General features: G+C 47.7%; 1 long non-coding RNA gene across 1 annotated transcript in view; it reads right to left on the reverse strand.

Moving 5' to 3' along the window:
* LOC309611606 overlaps nt 1-17486 on the reverse strand; it is a 212789-nt gene extending 195303 nt beyond the window's left edge. The window contains exon 1 of the long non-coding RNA XR_014234623.1: nt 17474-17486. This is a non-coding gene — a long non-coding RNA (uncharacterized lncRNA). The remainder of the gene's footprint in view (nt 1-17473) is intronic.
* Nucleotides 17487-17687: the final 201 nt, after the last annotated feature.

Below are 17687 nucleotides of genomic sequence, written 5' to 3' on the forward strand. Positions count from 1 at the left end.
CTTTCTCACACCATATACAAAAATAAACTCAAAACGGATTAAAGACTTAAATGTAAGATCTGAAACCATAAACTTCCTAGAAGAAAACATAGACGGTACAGTCTTTGACATCACTTTTAGCAATATTTTTTGGATATGTCAGGCAAGGGAAACAAAAGCAAAAATAAACAAATAGGACTACACCAAACTAAAAAACTTCTGCACAGCGAAGGAAACTACCAACAAAACAAAAAGCTGCCTACTGAATGGGAGAAGATATTTGCAAATGGTATAGCTGATAAGGGGTTAATATCCAAAATATACAAAGAACTCATACAAATCAACATTAAAAAAAAAAAGGTTAAAAAATGGGCAGAGGACTGGAACAGACATTTTTCCAAAAGAGACATACAGAGGGACACAAGCCCATGCAAAGATGCTCAGCTTCACTAATCGTCAGGGAAATGCAAATCAAAGCCACAATGAGACACTACTACACACACTCCAGAAAATAAATTAAGAGTATCGAGTATCTGTAAAGATATTCAGCAAAGGAACACACGTACACTGCTAGTGGGGCTATCAATTGGTTCAACCATTTTGGGCAATTGTTAGGCAATGTTCACTGAAGCTGAACATAAACACATCTATGTCCCATCATCCTGTTCCTAGATGCAGACTCAACAGGTATGCCAACATATATTTGTCAAAAGACATGTTCATGGCACCATTATTCATAATGGTCCAAAACTGAAAACAACTCAAATGTCCATAAAGGGAGAAGGGATGAATAAATAGAATTCATGAATACATTTATACAATAGAGCTCTGTACAGCAGTGGAAAAGAAAGAACTACAACCCAGAGGGTTCTCACAGGTGGAATATTAAGCAAAAGAAGCCAAGCTCAAAAGACCACATACTGTATGGTTCCACTTATCCAAAGTGTAATAAGACCAGCAAAATCAATCTATTGTGAGGGAAGTGAGACTAGTTACCTTTGGAGGAGGTGATGCTTGGAGGGAGACAGGAAGGGAGCATATCGGGTGCTGTTAATGCTCAAAGTCTTTATCTAGGTGGCGTGTGCTGACTCTGTAATAATTCAGCACAATGCACACATTGTTCTCCATGTATGTGACACTTAAATTAAATGGTTCACCAAAAAAAAAAAAAAAAGCATTGGAAAGGCCATCCAGAATGCACCAGGAGGAGTGTGAGGAGACAGCAGGGCAGGTGAGAGTGAGGCTGAGCAGAACCTGCGAGCAAAGTCGAAAAGCACAACCAGGATTCCCCCCTCTTGTCAACTGTGCCAGGCAGGATCAAGGGCTGGTCCTGCTGAGATGGAGCAGCTGCTTCTCTGAGTATCAGAGACAGACAGTTTACAAGAGCTGACTCGGTCCACATAGAAAACTTTATCTCATTGGCCTCCTCCCCATGGTTTTGAACCATATCCAACTCCTTTCTTTCTGACAGCACAAAAGGAAGGAATGTGCATACATGTAATTGACTTTAAAAGCGTCTCTGAAGATGACCGGGGAAAATATTAGACAGCCTTTGGAAGGTGACTGTGTGACACCGAAACTCCAATACACAATTCTACTGCTACTTGGAACTGTCACAACCACTTCGATGGCATCACGCAACTAGCCCAGTTGAGCGTACACCATGTGTCAAGCAGTGCTCGTCACACTTTGTATGTATTATGAACTTGTTTAATCCTCCCAATAAACCTATGAAGCATATCTTACCATCATCATCCCCAATTCACAGATGAGAACACTGAGGTACAAAAAAGTAGGCATCTTCCCATGTTGCCACTCCTAGTTAATAGTGCAGCTGGGATTTGCCCCACATGCTTCACCTCTCCACTCTACCACCTCCTGATGACCCAAGTCCAAGTCACCGCTACAGATTCCCGAGGTCAGCTTCTGCAAGACTGGGTTCATTTCTGGAGAAATACTCTTAAGGACTTCAAATCCAAAGCACAAAATACACGCACAGAGGGTAAAATGTATGTTCCAGAGAAAGAGGCTGCAGTTCTAAGTCTGATTCCCCCTAAAGACATCACATTGCTAACAGAAAGACTAATCTCAAGCTTCTTATGGAAATGACTACAAACAACAAAAGTTCATCACCTATAAATGATGCTCTTTTCAAGAGGTTCACATGCACTTTAAAAGTTTTATTCAATCTCAGCACCAAATCCTGCTCTTTGTTCTATAAAACTGAACCACTGGGCTTCCCTGGTGGCTCAGTGGTTAAGAATCCACCTGCCAATGCAGAGGACACAGGTTCGAGCCCTGGTCCGGGAAGATCCCACATGCCACAGAGCACCTAAGCCCGTGAGCCACAACTACTGAAGCCCAAGCGCCTAGAGCCTGTGCTCCGAAACCAGAGAAGCCAACGTAATGAGAAGCCCTCGCATCACCTCTAGAAAAGGGTCTTCCCCCTGGGAGAACTTTTCAAGGGCAGGCTATGCTCAGTAGGTAATGAGAATAGCTTGCTTTTGTGTTTCTAACCACTGCTCTGTGGGATGGTGGCTCCGTAAGCTTTGATGCCACACCACTTGAAGCAGCTCTGCGTTGGCCTCAGAAGCTGTTCATCAGTGTCCTGACAGAACTGGCCCCCTGGCTGATACTGTCGAGACTCCTTCCTCCCTCCTCTCTTTCTGGAGCATTCCAAAGCAGATAGATGTTGGGGGGTGGGGGTATCACATGAGTATTCCTTGCATCTTCTAAGGGCTAGAAGGTGGGATGTAAGACAGATGTAAACTAGCCCAGGGATGTAAATTGGCCTAAAGCAATGGAGCCTGAACTGTTCCAAACTGGGAAGGTCTGCACTGAGGTATACCAGCTTCTTTTCCAAAAGGGACCTTGTCTGTATCATTTATGGGGATTTCTAAGATATCAGCTTTCAATCGTGGTAAAGAAGTCAATGCACAATTTGGAATGTGTTACAGATCAGTTGTGCCGAGGCTAATAAGCCCGTGGTTTTCTAGCGTACAGGCTGTGAAAGCCACTCTTAAGTCACTCACATCACCCTTTTTTGTTTACAGCTGATGGAATCAACTCCTTCAAAGAAGCATGGCCACAGAGGGAATTGCTCCTTTTTATGTTAAAGCTTGAAGTCCTTGATTCCACAGGGACAAAAAGGAAATAAAAGGGGATAATATTGTAGCTAAATTGTGACATTGTGCCTTAAGTGGAAGGACACTGTTGCCTCAAGGATCACCTTCCCAGGGAAGGGAACATGGGTCTTCATTGTTGGTGAACATCCATATTCTTTTCCAGATGGCATCTACAAGATATCATGTCTCAAACCGTTACGATACAAAGTCCTGTGTAAATGGAAAATGTTGCCCCAAGCAGCGCAAGACATAAAATGATTGTTCTGATTTCTAACAATTCCATTAATCGCAGTATTTCATCCTGATGGGCACACACTCTACTGGAGGTTCCATGATCATCATCTAGTTAAAACCAGACGCCTGCCTCTCACGTGGGGCAAACTGTAGCAACCCTGAGTCCTGAACCATGAAAAGGAAGGCAAATCATATTCCCATCTCTGGTCTTTCCTCCCCAAACTCCCTGCTCTCGTACTGATCACCCAGACGTGCATCAGGCATCAAGTTCTTGGGCCAGCTGTGGAAACATGGCCCCAACATCTGCATAGCTGCCTAAACTCGGACAGCTTGGCATCGAAGGCCCTGCCTTAAAAGCAGGGAAGTGGGGGTTAGGGGGCTCTGTGCAGGTTATCCAGCAGCACAGGGAACAGAGATGCCCTTGAACCTATTCCCAGCTCCACTGCTCACAGCTGGGTGACCTCAAAGAGGTGGCTCAGCCTTTCTGAACCTCACTTTCCTCATCCGTAAACGCAGCCAGTTAAACCTACTGACTGGCTTGCTGTGAGATTTAAATAAATTTGCATACTGAGCCCAGCTCAGTGACCAACACAGACACCACTCTTTCGTGTTAGGCGGTTACAGCCAGAAACGGCATCTGATGGTTCTGCCCTGGGAGGGGGGGACTTGCCCAGGGACGCTTCTAACTGTTGACAACCCGACACCAACTCGCCCCTTACCCGCTCCCACGCACCACGCCCACAGTCTTTCAAAAGGGAAACCAGAACTCTGGTATTTATTTTTGTTCAGAAAATGATGTTTCAGTGATTCTTTGTCAATACAGGCACAGCTAATTCTTAAGCTTCATGAATAATAGTAATAATAACGCAAGAGGGAGGAGATATGGGGATATATGTATACGTATAGCTGATTCAATTTGTTATAAAGCAGAAACTAACACACCATTGTAAAGCAATTATACTCCAATAAAGATGTTAAAAAAAAAAATAATGCTCAGATCTCACACCAGTGTGCTCTCTGCTGACACTTGGTAATAACCTCAGACTCTGCTGGATTTCTAGAGCAGCTGTCATCCTGAAGTGTCACTTCATAGTGTTTCGCTCTGTTTCTTCCTAAGCAGACATTGGTGTCTGTCAATCTTGGACTTTTCCTTTGTCACTGGGTTTCTCTCTGAACCATCATCGTTCGTCTTAGATTCTATTTTGCCCCAACTTTAGATAAGCAAAAGTTCCTTTTTTTTTAGAAAGAAAAGAGAAGTCAGCCAACCTCAGGGAACAGGTTTGAGTTTTTTTACCCAAATCTGATCAATAGATGCTGCAAAACATAAAGATCGTTAAGCCTTTCTACCAGAAGAGAAAAAAGGAACTTCTAAGAATGCAGCTGGCAAGACTCATAAAAGAGTTCTTCAAGCCCCTCTCCCCCCAAGGGTCTTCAGTTGGTGAAGAGGTTTACAAATGTTATTAAAGACCAGATTTCTTTAAAAAAAAAAAAAAATGCCTGAGCTTCTCCCCCTCTTCCTTTAATGCTTATTTGTAATGCTATGGGTAAATCACTCCCCCAAGAGTCTTGCTCTGGAAACTTATTATTCTCTTTATTAGTTTTTTAAGCACCACAGCGGGTGCTGCTGAGGTTACCAGCTCTCCAGCAATGGGCTGGGACCCTCCACAGTGCAGAGACCTGTGGCACTCAGCCTTCTGCGTGGCGTGGGCCACTTCCGACCCAAACCTTCATACGGAGCCCAAAAGTACCACGATTTCTGGCTGGAGCGTGTTTGTTGCTTGGCGAGGAGGTGGGTAAGTCAGGGGACACAGGTGAGGGGTGCTGTATTGGGGAAACATGAGATAGGAAAGTAAGCCACTCAAGAGGCAAAATGGAAAGGAACCATCTGTTACTTTGGCAACCACCTGTACGTTTAATCCATCCCCCAGTGGAGGTGACACAATATTGTCATCTACTAAAAAGGCAAGGAGACGCATGGCTCTCTTCAACCAGGCTGCAAGCCTCCCAGGCCTGGTGCCTGGCTTTCCACCTTGCCTTTCTGCCTATCCAAAGCGTGTGCCCTCTGTTTTCCAAGCAAGGGTTAATAAAAGTAATGACTGAACATTTCTTTGCCAAATCTGCAAAACACACTCTCAGCCCCGAGACCAAATGGTTTCAATTCCCTGCTCCCTCTCCTCCCTCCTGCCTTCAAGATAATCCTGGGGGGAACGGGCTGTGCAGAGAACAGGTTAGAAAGCTTCAGTGCTCAATCCTCCCACGGCCCACAGACAAAACTGCTCTGTTTTTCTTCAGATAACCTTGCCATGGCTCTCACTTCTGTTCCGTGTCACCTTATTTGAATGTTTCTTTGTTTTGTTATCAGCCACGGGGCAAAGGTCCAACTGTTTCTTTCCGGAGGGCCATCACCAAGGTTCCCGAGTTACCCGGGGACCATCCCTTACTCCTGGGCAGAAAGTGATGCGGATGCCAGGGCCAGCCCTGAGCCAGGCAGAGTCTCTTATGCAGGAGGTTGGGGGTCTCTCTCTCTCTCTCTTTTTTTGTAGAGCTTTCCAGCTGTCTTCTACCACACCCACCTTTCTGTTGCAGCTTCCCTTCACTGGTCTTCAGTCTTTAATGAAGCCAGTTTTCCCCTTATCTCTTTCTCAGCTTCTTCTCTGTCGCCCAGTGGACTCAGCCTCTGAGCCTCAATTTCCTCATCCGCAAAGGAGGGTAAGGTGTGGCTTCCTGAAGTCACCGGCGGGGAGAATGAGGCTGGGGGTGGGAAGTGATGACTCCAGGCCTGCCATGTGCTAAATGCTCAGGAAGCAGCATCATTCACGGTGGTGGGATCATCCGTGTCACAGGCGGTGAGAACTGGAAAACTAACGAATAAATGCCATCTGGTCGAATCCTCTTGATTTGCATTGAGGAACCAACGTCCAGAAGTTGGAACTTTGTTTTCCTAGGGTGCTCAGGCGTGTACGGGCACAGCTGGAGTTAGGAGTCCCATCTCCTAAATCCTGTCTCTGTTGACTAAGCCTCTCAAAGGCCTGGAGCTCTGCTTCCTTTGCACAGCCCCGGGGCTCCCATGCGAAACGCCTTAGCAGTGAAGTTGCCCAGGTGAGGATGAAGTGAGGGAAAAACTGGGTTTCACTTGATGCATATTTTATATCCAAAAGACACTTCTGATCACAATTATCAACTCAGCTTCCTAAGTATGTGGCAAAGTGTTTGCAGAGCTCATTTCTCCTCCTAAGAAACAATGAGGGTAATAAACAGAATCATAATAACTTAAGAAAGGCCATCAAGGTCAAGTCTAAGGGCTATCTAGATTGGGATATGTCCCTCACAGTCCTGGACACAAGATGTTTGTAGAAGGACCTGGCCTTTCCTCCCAGAACCAGTCCGTTAGGGAAATGGCCCCGAAAATGCCTTGTTCCCCTAACGGCCCATCAAGGCTCAGACTTGGTACTAATGATCATCATTCTCACCGGTCTCCAAGCTATTTAGATTTTCAACCAAGACCTTCTCTCAAGACAACAGATTCCAAATGTTGACAAAGCTATGTGTCCTAACTTTACCTTTTTAGAGCGTTAAGGGCTTTTGGGGGATGTGTTAACAGTGTGGTGTTTCTGCTGTCCATACCCTTCGAGCTCTCAGCATGACCCTGAATCCTGTCCTTTCAGAGCTCCCGTGGTGCCAGGCCACCCAGCCTTCACTGGCCTTTTCTGTCGAATCTGGATGACAACCCTCAAGGACAGGTCCTGTCACCATCCTCATTTCACCAAGAAAGACCACCAGGTTCTGAGAGGGCAGAGCCTTGCCCAGCACCTGATTGGAGTTGGAACTCTCAGCCCCACCCCCAATCTCCAGGGCGGGGCTGGAGATAGAGTTCAATCACCTGGCCAATGGTTAACTCAAGCCCGCCTACGTGATGAAACCCCAGACGAAACCTGAAACAACGAGGCTGAGGGGCTTCCTAGTTGGTGAACATGTTGATGTCCCAGGAGGGTGGCACGCCCTGATTCCACCGGGACAGAAACTTCTGCACCTGCCGCCCTACCCTCCCAGCCTGCCCCCCACCCAGACCTTGCTGCCCTACGAATCTCTTCATCTGGTTGCTCCTTTGTATCCTTTATAAGAAAGTGGTGATTGTTTAAGTATAGCCCTTTCCTGAACAACGTGAGTTATTCTAGCAAATTTTGGAACCTGAAGAGAGGGTCACGGGGCCCCCAAATTGTTGTCAGACTGAAGTGGGAGTAGCCTGGGGACCCAGGACTTGCAACTGGTGTCTGAAGTGGTGGGTGGGCTTGTGGAACTGAGCCCCCGAACCTGTGGGGTCTGCACTAAATCTGGGTAATGCAGAATCGATGGGAATTGTAGGATACGCAGTTGGTGGAGGAGAATTTGCATCGGAATGGATGCACTCTCCATCCCTCCCAGCCCCTGGATGAAGGGCCGCCATCCCATTCCCTAGCCTCTTTTTTCTTTTAAGGGTTTTTTGGTTGTTGTTGTTTTGTTATGTTATGTTTTGCTTTGTTTTTGGCCACGCTGCCCGGCTTGCGGGATCTTAGTTCCCCGAGGAGTGATCGCCGGCAGTGAAAGCGCCAAGTCCTAACCACTGGACCACCAGGGAATTCCCTCCCTAGCCTCTTTCTCACCAGCTTCTCTCTGATGGAACGTCTGCCTTTCGACGTGGTCACAACCACCACATACCTTCTCCAGCTCCGGGACGTCCTCGTCGTGTTCAACGTGGTACCAGATTGTTGAGGGAGCACCAAGGAGCGGGTTCACGGGTAATTTCATCACCGAGGGGCAGACAGCCTAGCCCATTGCAGGTTGAAATTCACAGTGGGAAACTCAAAAAGGAGTTATCTACCCTCTCCCCAAATAAAAAGAGTTCTCAGCTGGCATAAAGCATCATGCTCAAACTGGAACATTTGGAAACACAATTTTGAAAGACTCACCATCAATAATGTGATGGGCAGAGCACACGTGAACCTCTGTTAGCAGTATGTGCCCCCGACTATCACTGCTAGAAAAGTAGTTTCACAAACGTTTCCTGACTTACCTTCAAGATTAGCAGGCATTGGTAATTAACAAGCAGCCCACTCCCACTTTGAAAGTTTGGTTTGCCCGGAATGACGTCTCCCACCTCACTGATGTTACTGCACGGCGCTGATACAGTCGGCAGGCCCATAAATCAAGTTTCCCTTTCTTTTATTAAACTAGAGGCCAGTGATGGGGGATTTTACGTTCCTTCCACAAATCTGTTGGGAAAACACACAGCTTTCTTTCAGACCATTTCTTTTTCTTTCAAAACCCAGCGTGTGAGTCTGTATATTGTTCTCCTAACTCAACGCATAAAGTTCCCCGTGTCCCTGATGTGCCCCCCTCCCATCCCCCCAACAAAACTGAACTGAAGTCTCCTCCAACAATAAATAGTACATTGCAAGTTTACATTCCCAGATTACTTTCCCACACACGGCCCTTTTCGTTTTCTTTCCAGAGCAGAAAGGCTGTTGTAATCTTCCTTTTTAAATATGAGAAAACCGAAGCCTAAACAGAAGGGCAAGCGTGTATTAAACATGTATTCGGCATGGGCCTAAGTCACTTCTGTGTATTTCCCCATTTGGTCCTTTCAACAGCCTATAAAGCCAGTGCTATTAGTGACCCACTTTACAGATGAGGACACTGAGGCTTAAAGAAGCCAAAGAGACTATAGTGAGGGAATGGCTATAATCTCACCCCCCAAGAGCACAAAGCCGTGTCCATGGACTCCCTGCCCAAGACTTCTTATCCTTGGGTGCCCTTCTAGGGTGTAAGCTTTGAAGGCAAGCCCCACCCTGCCTTCTTCCCTCGGGAGAACACAACAGGTCTCGACTCAATGGCATAAAGAGACATCAACTCTCTCCCTGTCAGCTTCTTCCCTGCCTCAGCCCTCTTCCTACTAATACTCTCCCTCAAATCTCTCTCCTTGCTTGGCTCCCTTTCCTGGCTTTCCTTCTGCAAGCATCACCCTTCCTGGCCTCCTTCCCTGGCTCCTCCTGTGCTCAGAGGTCCCGCCCCTTTCCCTCCAGTCCACATTCAAAGCCACACCCACTGCCATCTCTTCAACTCCTACCTCCAGGTGGAAACTGCAGGTTTCCAGGGGACCAGGCTAAAGCCTTCGAGTTGCCATACGTTTGGCCTCATTACTGGCTACATGGTATGGATCCAGTAAATCTCTGTTAAATTGAATCATAAACCCTTAAGGAGGAGTAACTAATCATTTCAATGAATAAGGCATTGAAACCACTAATAATAGCAGAATAAAAATGATTAACATCCCAGGCAGTGCTGAGCATTGAACGTGCTTTTACCTATTCAAGCGACACCAAAACACTAGAATAGGTGCCGTTATTATTCCCATTTTGCAGCCGAGAAAATGAGGTTCTGAGAGAGCAGGTGTTCACAAGAGGACGTAACTAGTAGACGGCACAGCCGTGACCTCAGGCGGGCCTCTGGCTCCAACTCCTTGGCTCCTCTGCCCAGTAGCTCACGGCGTGGCCCTGGTCAGGGCCCCCTGCTCTCCTGGTCCTCAAGGCCTCGTCTCTGAAATGAAGGGCATGAAGCAGGTGCTTCCCAAAGCTCATCTCAACATGAAAATGCCGAGGGTCTCTCCAGAGCTCTCCCATGGTTCTGCCAAAGGAAATCACGGAGCAGGGGACTTAGATAGTGTCAGCACGTGTGACTCACACTGTACTTCCTGCCAGTACACAAAGCATCCACGCACAGCCCTGACCACAGCCATTTTCACTGTAATTTGGGGAGGGGGACTAACAGGGTGGGAGGGAGAAGGACAACCCTCTTTTCTTGGGGATAATCATTTCTAAGCCTCGCTTTGTTTCATTTGTGAAAACATGTGTTTCTGGCCCAAGGGCAACTTCCGATGTTTACTCTGGGACCAGCTTTGAACTGCAGACACCATCTGCTGGCAGCCTCTTGCAGTGTCCCATCTGGTCCCAACTCCAGGCTGGGCCGAGGCCTCAAACCGCCAGCCCTGCTGTGCCCTCGCTTCCTTTCTCAGGTAACACCTGCCCCTTCTTGCTCTGTCTGGAGCTTCTTCCTTCCCTGAGTTCCCAGCCAGCCTGCCGTTCCTAGGAGCCCCCAGGAGGACCCAGGCCCTCTCACCCAGCACCTGGAGAAGCCACACTGCCCACATGACTGCCTCCTGCAGTTCCGAGATGTGACAAGGTCCCTGAGAGCCAGGGGAAGGCAAAAGATGGACCCAGCTTTGCATTTCTCTCCTGCAGAATGGAGGCCAGGTGTCTTAGTCTGTTTGGGCTGCTCTACAAGAATCCCATAAACGGGGCGGCTTAAACAACAGAAAGTTATTTCTCACCTTTCTGGAGGCTGGAAATCTAAGATCAAGGTACAGCAGGTCCAGGACCTGGTGAGAGCCCCTCCCTGGTTCGCTGTCTTGCTGTAGCCTCACCGCCTCACATGGTGGAGAGAGAGAAAGACCATCTCTCTTGTGTCTCTTCATTCAAGGACACTAATCTCGTTCATGAGGGCTCCACCCTCATGACCTAATCACCTCCCAAAGGCCCACCTCCTAATACCATGGCATAGGGGGTTTAGGCTTGGAAGCATGCATTTGGAGGGGAGACATTCAGTCCATAACTCAGGGCAACCAGGCACTGTTAGTTGCCACCTTGGCACTCAGCTTCTGAGTCAACCCAGAATCTGCCAGGGAAGGTGGAACGGACAGGACAAACCAGAAGTTTCTGCAGATCTAGCCCTGATGGGAGTGAACTGCAGACCCTCCTGGAACTGCCTGGGCCAGCAGAAAGGCCTCAGGGAACTGCGGGCTGGCAGTCACCTGGGAGGCCACCTGTGTCACATTTTATCTCTGTGTTCATCCCCCAGGAAGCAGGGATTCCGTCGGTGGTACTACAGACAAGGGTGCCAAGAGCCCCTCGCAAATACTATAGGCCAGTAGGATAAGCAGGAATTGGCTTCGTAGGAGCATCAACGGCTTTGAGCGTGGGCCTGGCAACAGGTCAAGGTGGGGACTCCGACCCCCTCTTCCCACCTCTGTTGCTTTGTCATCCCGGGGGTCTTCCTCTGTGAAACTTGTCAGAGTATTTGCTCAGAGCGTCATTGTGCAGATCCGATGAGGAAATCCACTTACAGTGTCCAACATAGCCGTTATCATCATTGCCATTACAACTGATCAGAAGCTCTTAGCCTCAGTTTTAATTCCACAAATGTGCAGGTTCATTGGTAACAACCCGGGCACCTGTGACAAATGTTGTCTGAGAACAGAGTTCACTCCAAATGCTGTCTCCCTCTGCTGGTTCTACCAAAGCTTATCCTCAACGTTTCACATCAGCATTTGTGGTCCCTGCGTTTCTGAAGGCCAGATGCACAGCAGGAGGAGCTGGACTGGCACAAAACTGGCACTGCCAGGGCCTGGTTTGCCAGCAGGACGTAATCCATCTAATTTTTTCCATCAAAGTCCTAAGGACTGAATTTGTGATTTTTCACTAATGAATGATAGCCAAACGGTACCTGGACCCATGCCTCCTCCAAGACCACGTCTCCTGTTCCTGAAGTTTCTTTAGGCTGTATTTCTTTGCTTAGTGGAAGTGGGAGTTCTAACTCACGAGGAAAATATGTTTTACCTTTGAAGATGACTTGCCTTGAGTTCTGGACTTTCCACTCTCCTCTCTAAGTGAGAAGTGGCTCTGGCCAAGCCCTCCTCTTTAAAGGCATCCGTCCAAATGTGTGTCCCCAAAAACTTGGCTCTTAGAGGAGCATGAGGGAACATAGACTCAGAGTGGAGATTCTGGAAGAGATATATGGTCTGGGGTGCGGGAGGGGAGTTTGAGTCTGCAGCCCCTCCCCTTGCCTTCTCTGCAGAAGCTCTTAACGCATCTGCATCATTTGCTGCGTTTTGAGTTTGTTTGTTTGTTTGTTTGCTTGTTTCAGCCATACCTGTCGCCTTGCAGGATCTTAGCTCCCTGGCAGTGAAAGCACCAAGTCCTAACTACTGGACCGCCAGGGAATCCCCGAGTTTTAAATAAGAGTGTTAAACACACACACATACACATTTTAAAATCCCTGCACCCCACCCGGTTCTCTCATTTTACAGGTAATAAACAGGTGACTGGGGCAGGGGCAATCAGCATTGGTGACAGTTAAAATACCAGCCCTCAACCCCATGACCAGGGTTCTGAGCACAACACTTTTTTGCCCTGAGAAAGGACCTAGAGCATCCTGACCTACCGGAAGCATCTTAGATCAGGGCTGCTCCCCAACAGATTCTTAAAGGTTTGCCTGTGTCGGGGAAAATGGATCTTCACCAGCTGAGTCCTCTTTAGACATAGATATTCTGACATTTTCCCTGTACATTCACTTGGAGACCGGAAGTCCTTTATTGGTTAAAACACGGAGAGAAAGCACACCAGCTATCTGGAGGCCACATACTATTCCCAAATGTGTACATTTGACCTGCACGGTATTATCATTTTTAAAAAGTAATACGTTGTCAACGCTTAAAAATCAGGCATTTTTGCATTTTAAAAAATTCAGATTGTAGTTTCTTTCAGGCAGGGGCGGGGGCGGGCAGAATCAGACCGTCTGAGATGAGAGCAGCAATGGCTCTCATTTTCCCATGGCGAGAACTGGCCGGAGTGGAGTGGCTTCATTCCTTTGAGAGGGGTCACGAGCTCTATGTCCCCCAGAGCTCCCCACCCCCGCCCGACAGCTACCCTCTGCACCCACCACCTGCCGCCTGTAGGCATGTGAGCTCGCACCCCAGAAGTAGACCTTGGGGTCTGGTTCCCTCATGACACATCCCTCTCCGGCCTCGACACCCCCATCCTCACCCCTATGCCCATCTAGTTGCTCCTCAGAGCAGAAAAAGAAAGAAAACTTCGGCTAGCATCTGGAACGTGGGCGATTTCACACTGGCCTCATGGTGTGACCGTGTCTGACACAGCAGGGCAAGGAAACAATTGTTGAGTAGATTAATGAAGGATTTGTCATCAGTGCCGGACCTGCTTGGAAGTCTCAGATCTGTTTCCAGCCTGGATTTTAATAAAACATGATGTGTTTCATATCTAAGGAGAGTATGTATTTTTCCCCAGAGAGTAAAATTTCAAGGGAGAGAAGTATCCAATAAAGCTGTCCAGCACTTATCATCCCAAAGAGATAAGACTCCCTCAACTCCAAGGATAAGATGTTCAGAATGAACGCAGAGGGAGAAACCCTCCCCAGAACATGCCGCCTACCCTGGCATGGGGGCAGAGTGGCCAGGCGGTGGGCGGCAGGGCTGGAAGGGAAAGCCTGTCATCACGCCGAGTCCTGCAGGAAACTGCCCAGCCTCCCAGCTGTTGCAAGCTTAGATTAACCTATCGCATCCTGAATACACATCAGAAACAAAAACAGTTCTTGACTTTGCTGCCTTCAAGTTTTCTTCTCCCCTCTTACTTCCTTCCAGCTGCCTTCCGTGGTACCAGCCCAGGAGTGTAGGGTCCAGGCCTCTCCCCATCACCGCCCACAGCCACCCCACTCCCCAGTGACAAACAGACCCACTATATTTCTCCTTTGATTGTGTGCCCTCCTTGGGCATTTACATGTGCCTTTTCATAAACGCTTCTTGGAAGCAACTCATTAATGTGCCAAAGTATATACTGAAGCACTGTGCGTGCTGTGGCTTAAACGGTTTTTAGGATCTGAGAACCTTGATGGAATTTGATTAGGAGCTCCAATAGGAAAAGCAAATAATGAGGGTTTCTCAGATTGAACCATACGCGGAAGAGGGTGAGCCTGGACCCCCATCTGCTTAGTGACCTCTGCGTCCCCACTTCCACTCCACCCCTCAGAGGTTCATCAGAGTCTGAGGGTTTCTCGAGTGCGATTTGCAAACCTCTGCTATGAAGTCTTGCCCATCTGTGGAGTGGGGGTGGTGACCAGTGGTGGTGATGCTAATGGTAGCAACGGCAATAGAGGCGCTCATGATGACTGCGGTGGTGTAATTGTGTGAAGGTGATGTAATTGGTGGTGGTGATGGCGTCAGTGGTGGTGATCATTGGAATGATGGTGTGGTTGTAATGGTGGTGGGGGAAGTGGGTTGGGGGGTGGTAGTAGTGATGGTGATCATGGAGGTGTTAGTGTCAGCGGTGGCAACTGTAGTGATTGTGGAAGTGATCTTAAGGAGACAGCAGTGAGCAGTGGCTTGAAGCAGGATCTTAGTTCCCTGCCCAGGAACTGAACCTGGGTAGCCTGGGTGAAAACCAGCAATCCTAGCCACTAGACCACTAGGGACTAGAGGCTAGAAGAAAAGTTTCCCTGGCTCTTGCCCCTTTTGGAATCAAGAATGTTTCAAGGAGGCAAAAACTATAAACACAGGTACAAAGTTTAATATTAGAGACCCAACACAACAAGTGGGAGAGCACACAGAGAAACAGTTTGCTTACTTAAGACAGAAGCAAGGCAGAGACACACAGCGGGAGAGAAAGGGTGTGGGCGTCCTCCCAAATGAGGAGTGCAGTAACGAGGCAGTTAAGTCATTTATGTAGGGCAGTTCTTCCGGGTCTTTGTTTACCTTTGCCCACTTATCTGGTTTCTTTTTCCACACCTGCCCTGCCCTAGGGCCCTCCCCGACATGCAACTTTTTTCCCAAGATGGATTCCAGCACAGACGCCCATGAGAAGGTTGATACCACCTATTATGGGATGACGCCCCCTCCCTTACTGACCCCCAAGGAGCCTTTCTGTGCATGTGTGGTTGGGAGAATGAGATATATGTGGTCTCTTTATCTTTTATCTGGGCAGGACTCAGCTCCTCTGTGCCCCTGCCATTTCTGTTATCTTAAAGTGTCAACTGGAGACAGAGTTCAGCTATTCACCCTGTTCCCTGTTGTTATTTCTATCTGGAGGTGTAAACAGGAGGCTGGCTGTAAATGTCTAACCTCGAGCCCATCTAGTTCCTGCCTCAGTAGTAGCGGGTGTTATGATAACAGCATTAGTGGTGATGGTGGTGATGGTGGTGGAGGTTGTGTTGCCATGTCTATGGTGGAGGTGGGGAAGCCAGGGTATGTAGGAGTTTTTGCAACAAAAGACCATGTAGTTGGAACATCGAAAGATTACTGTTAATAAAAGAAAACCAGATATCTCATGTCAAGGAACTGAGCGCTTTTCTACGCATGGGAAGATGCAAGAGTCTGGGCTCACTGAAATCATTCCTTTGCTATGCACCTCAGCTATCTGGGGCCAGCAACCTGTGCTTTCTCATCCTGAGTTCCCTCAGGGCTCAAAGTTCAGGCGGCTGTAATGTGATGGCTTGATGGCTGCAACATCCTTTGTTTACTGATGTGGCAGGCAGTATTTTAGTTCTCAAATGGTTTTAAAATATAAGTCAAAGGAAGATAAAACAAGAGCTTGTGGAACTCATGGAAAGAAATATCCCTCAGAGACCTGAGAAGCAAGCTGAGGACAGGGGCCCAGCCCAGCTCATGGAGCCAGGTGCAGGAACCTGGTACCTGGCCTTGCAGGTGACGTGGGCTTTGGCTGCACTGACCACCAGAGCACCACGGCCCTGGGAGCACACTGTGGGTGGCAAATCTCACACAGGTATGTGATTCACATATGGGTATGACAAACCCAGAGAAACCCAGACAGTTGGCCATCCCGCCTGGACATGAACGGAGGAACCCAGAGAAGGGATTTTGCAGTCAGACCTCTGGAGCTGGGAGAGCATGGGGACTTTCCTCTTCAGAAACAACATCATTTCCTACAATACTATTAATTATTGGTTGGTATTTTAAAGTACCATATATTTAGGCTATAAAACAACTATCAGGTCCCTACTGTGTGCCAGGCACTCAGGTACCATACAAGAGTGATTGATGCCAGGGTACACAGGCTGGGCATCACCCCAGCTGGCCAAACCTGACACAGGAAGCCCCCCTGGGTGCTCAGCCATCCTCACCCCTCCTGTGGTATCGGCAATGGGCTATCACTGCACCAGCGGGGGACCCAGTTCATTCTCATCAAGCACTTGGACCCATGCTTGCCAGGTGGAGGTCTTAATTATTATTACAGGTGTGCCTTCCAAGGTCCTTGTCCATCCCCTTCTTTCGTCCTTGGGAACTGCCTTGAATGTCCTTTTTTAAGAAGGTCTGCCTTCCCTGGGGGTCTGGGGTCTGGGTCATAGCTTTGTCCCAAAGCTCATCTATCTGGGAAACGCCCTTCTCTCAACAAGAGCACCCTCAGAGAGATGACAAAGGCATCTAAAGACATAGAGGGAGAAGGTGGGAAATGTCTTAGTGAATTAAGGATGCCCAAAATAAAACTGGTGAGAAAGCAAATCCTACCTGGGATCATATGAGATGTCGACCTCTTTCTTAGTGCTTTGTTGATTTCCACATTTGGAAGGTGGGTATATATCACTTTTATCATCAGAAAATGTAAGTCTAAAAGAATTTTTAAAGACCTACCAATTCAAAGTTAGCACAGTAACTTTTGTGGCAATAAGACTTACCCCTATTTTTCATTCATAACATTTTGACATAGAACAGGGATTGTAACCCTGGTTACGCACATAGAATCAGATGCTTGCAAAATTGCATTTGGGGGATGGATATCACCCCGTGCAGCAAATTAAGCCAAGCCAGTTCAAGTTTATGCTAGTATTTCCCACCCACTGGGGGCGTCCAGTGATGGAGCCCCAGACAGACGGGAAGAAATATTTTCAGCTGTGCAGAGAATCACAAATAGAATAACCATGTTCTGATTGCTTTGAAAATAGCCATCTTTTCCGATTTTTTTTTTTTTAATTGGGATATAGTTGTTTTACAATGTTGTGTTAGTTTCTACTGTTCAGCGAAGTGGAGTTCCCTGTGCTATACAGCAGGTTCTCATTAGTTATCTATTTTATACATATTAGTGTATATATATCAATCCCAATCTCCCAATTCATCACCCCCTCACCCCGCTTTTCCAAGTTTAAATCAGCAAATGCAAATGTGAAAATGTCCACATCTCAGCCCTATAAGAGTAAGGACGGGCCTCAACAAAATCCATGAAGGTGGTTCTGTGCTTAAATGGAGACGAATAGAGCTTTGCCTTTGGCCTTTGTGGGAGGCTTAACTGCTGGTCCTGCACTGCCCACCTTCCCCCCGAATCTCGTCCTCTGCTTGCCTTCTCCTAAGCAGTCAGGACTCCTCTAGAAGTGCCCCAAGCTTGCGCTTTTCTGTTATGTGATGGTGCTGAGTCGGGGGAGCGGGCTGGTGAGCCCAAGAAGGAGGAAGCAAGCTCAGGGGTGGAGGGACCAGGATGATGTTGCCTTGGGAAATGGAGCGATTTTTTTTTTTTTTTT

This window comes from Balaenoptera borealis (genome assembly GCF_965194805.1).
Source record: "Balaenoptera borealis genome assembly, chromosome: 15".
Lineage (NCBI taxonomy): Eukaryota > Metazoa > Chordata > Mammalia > Artiodactyla > Balaenopteridae > Balaenoptera > Balaenoptera borealis.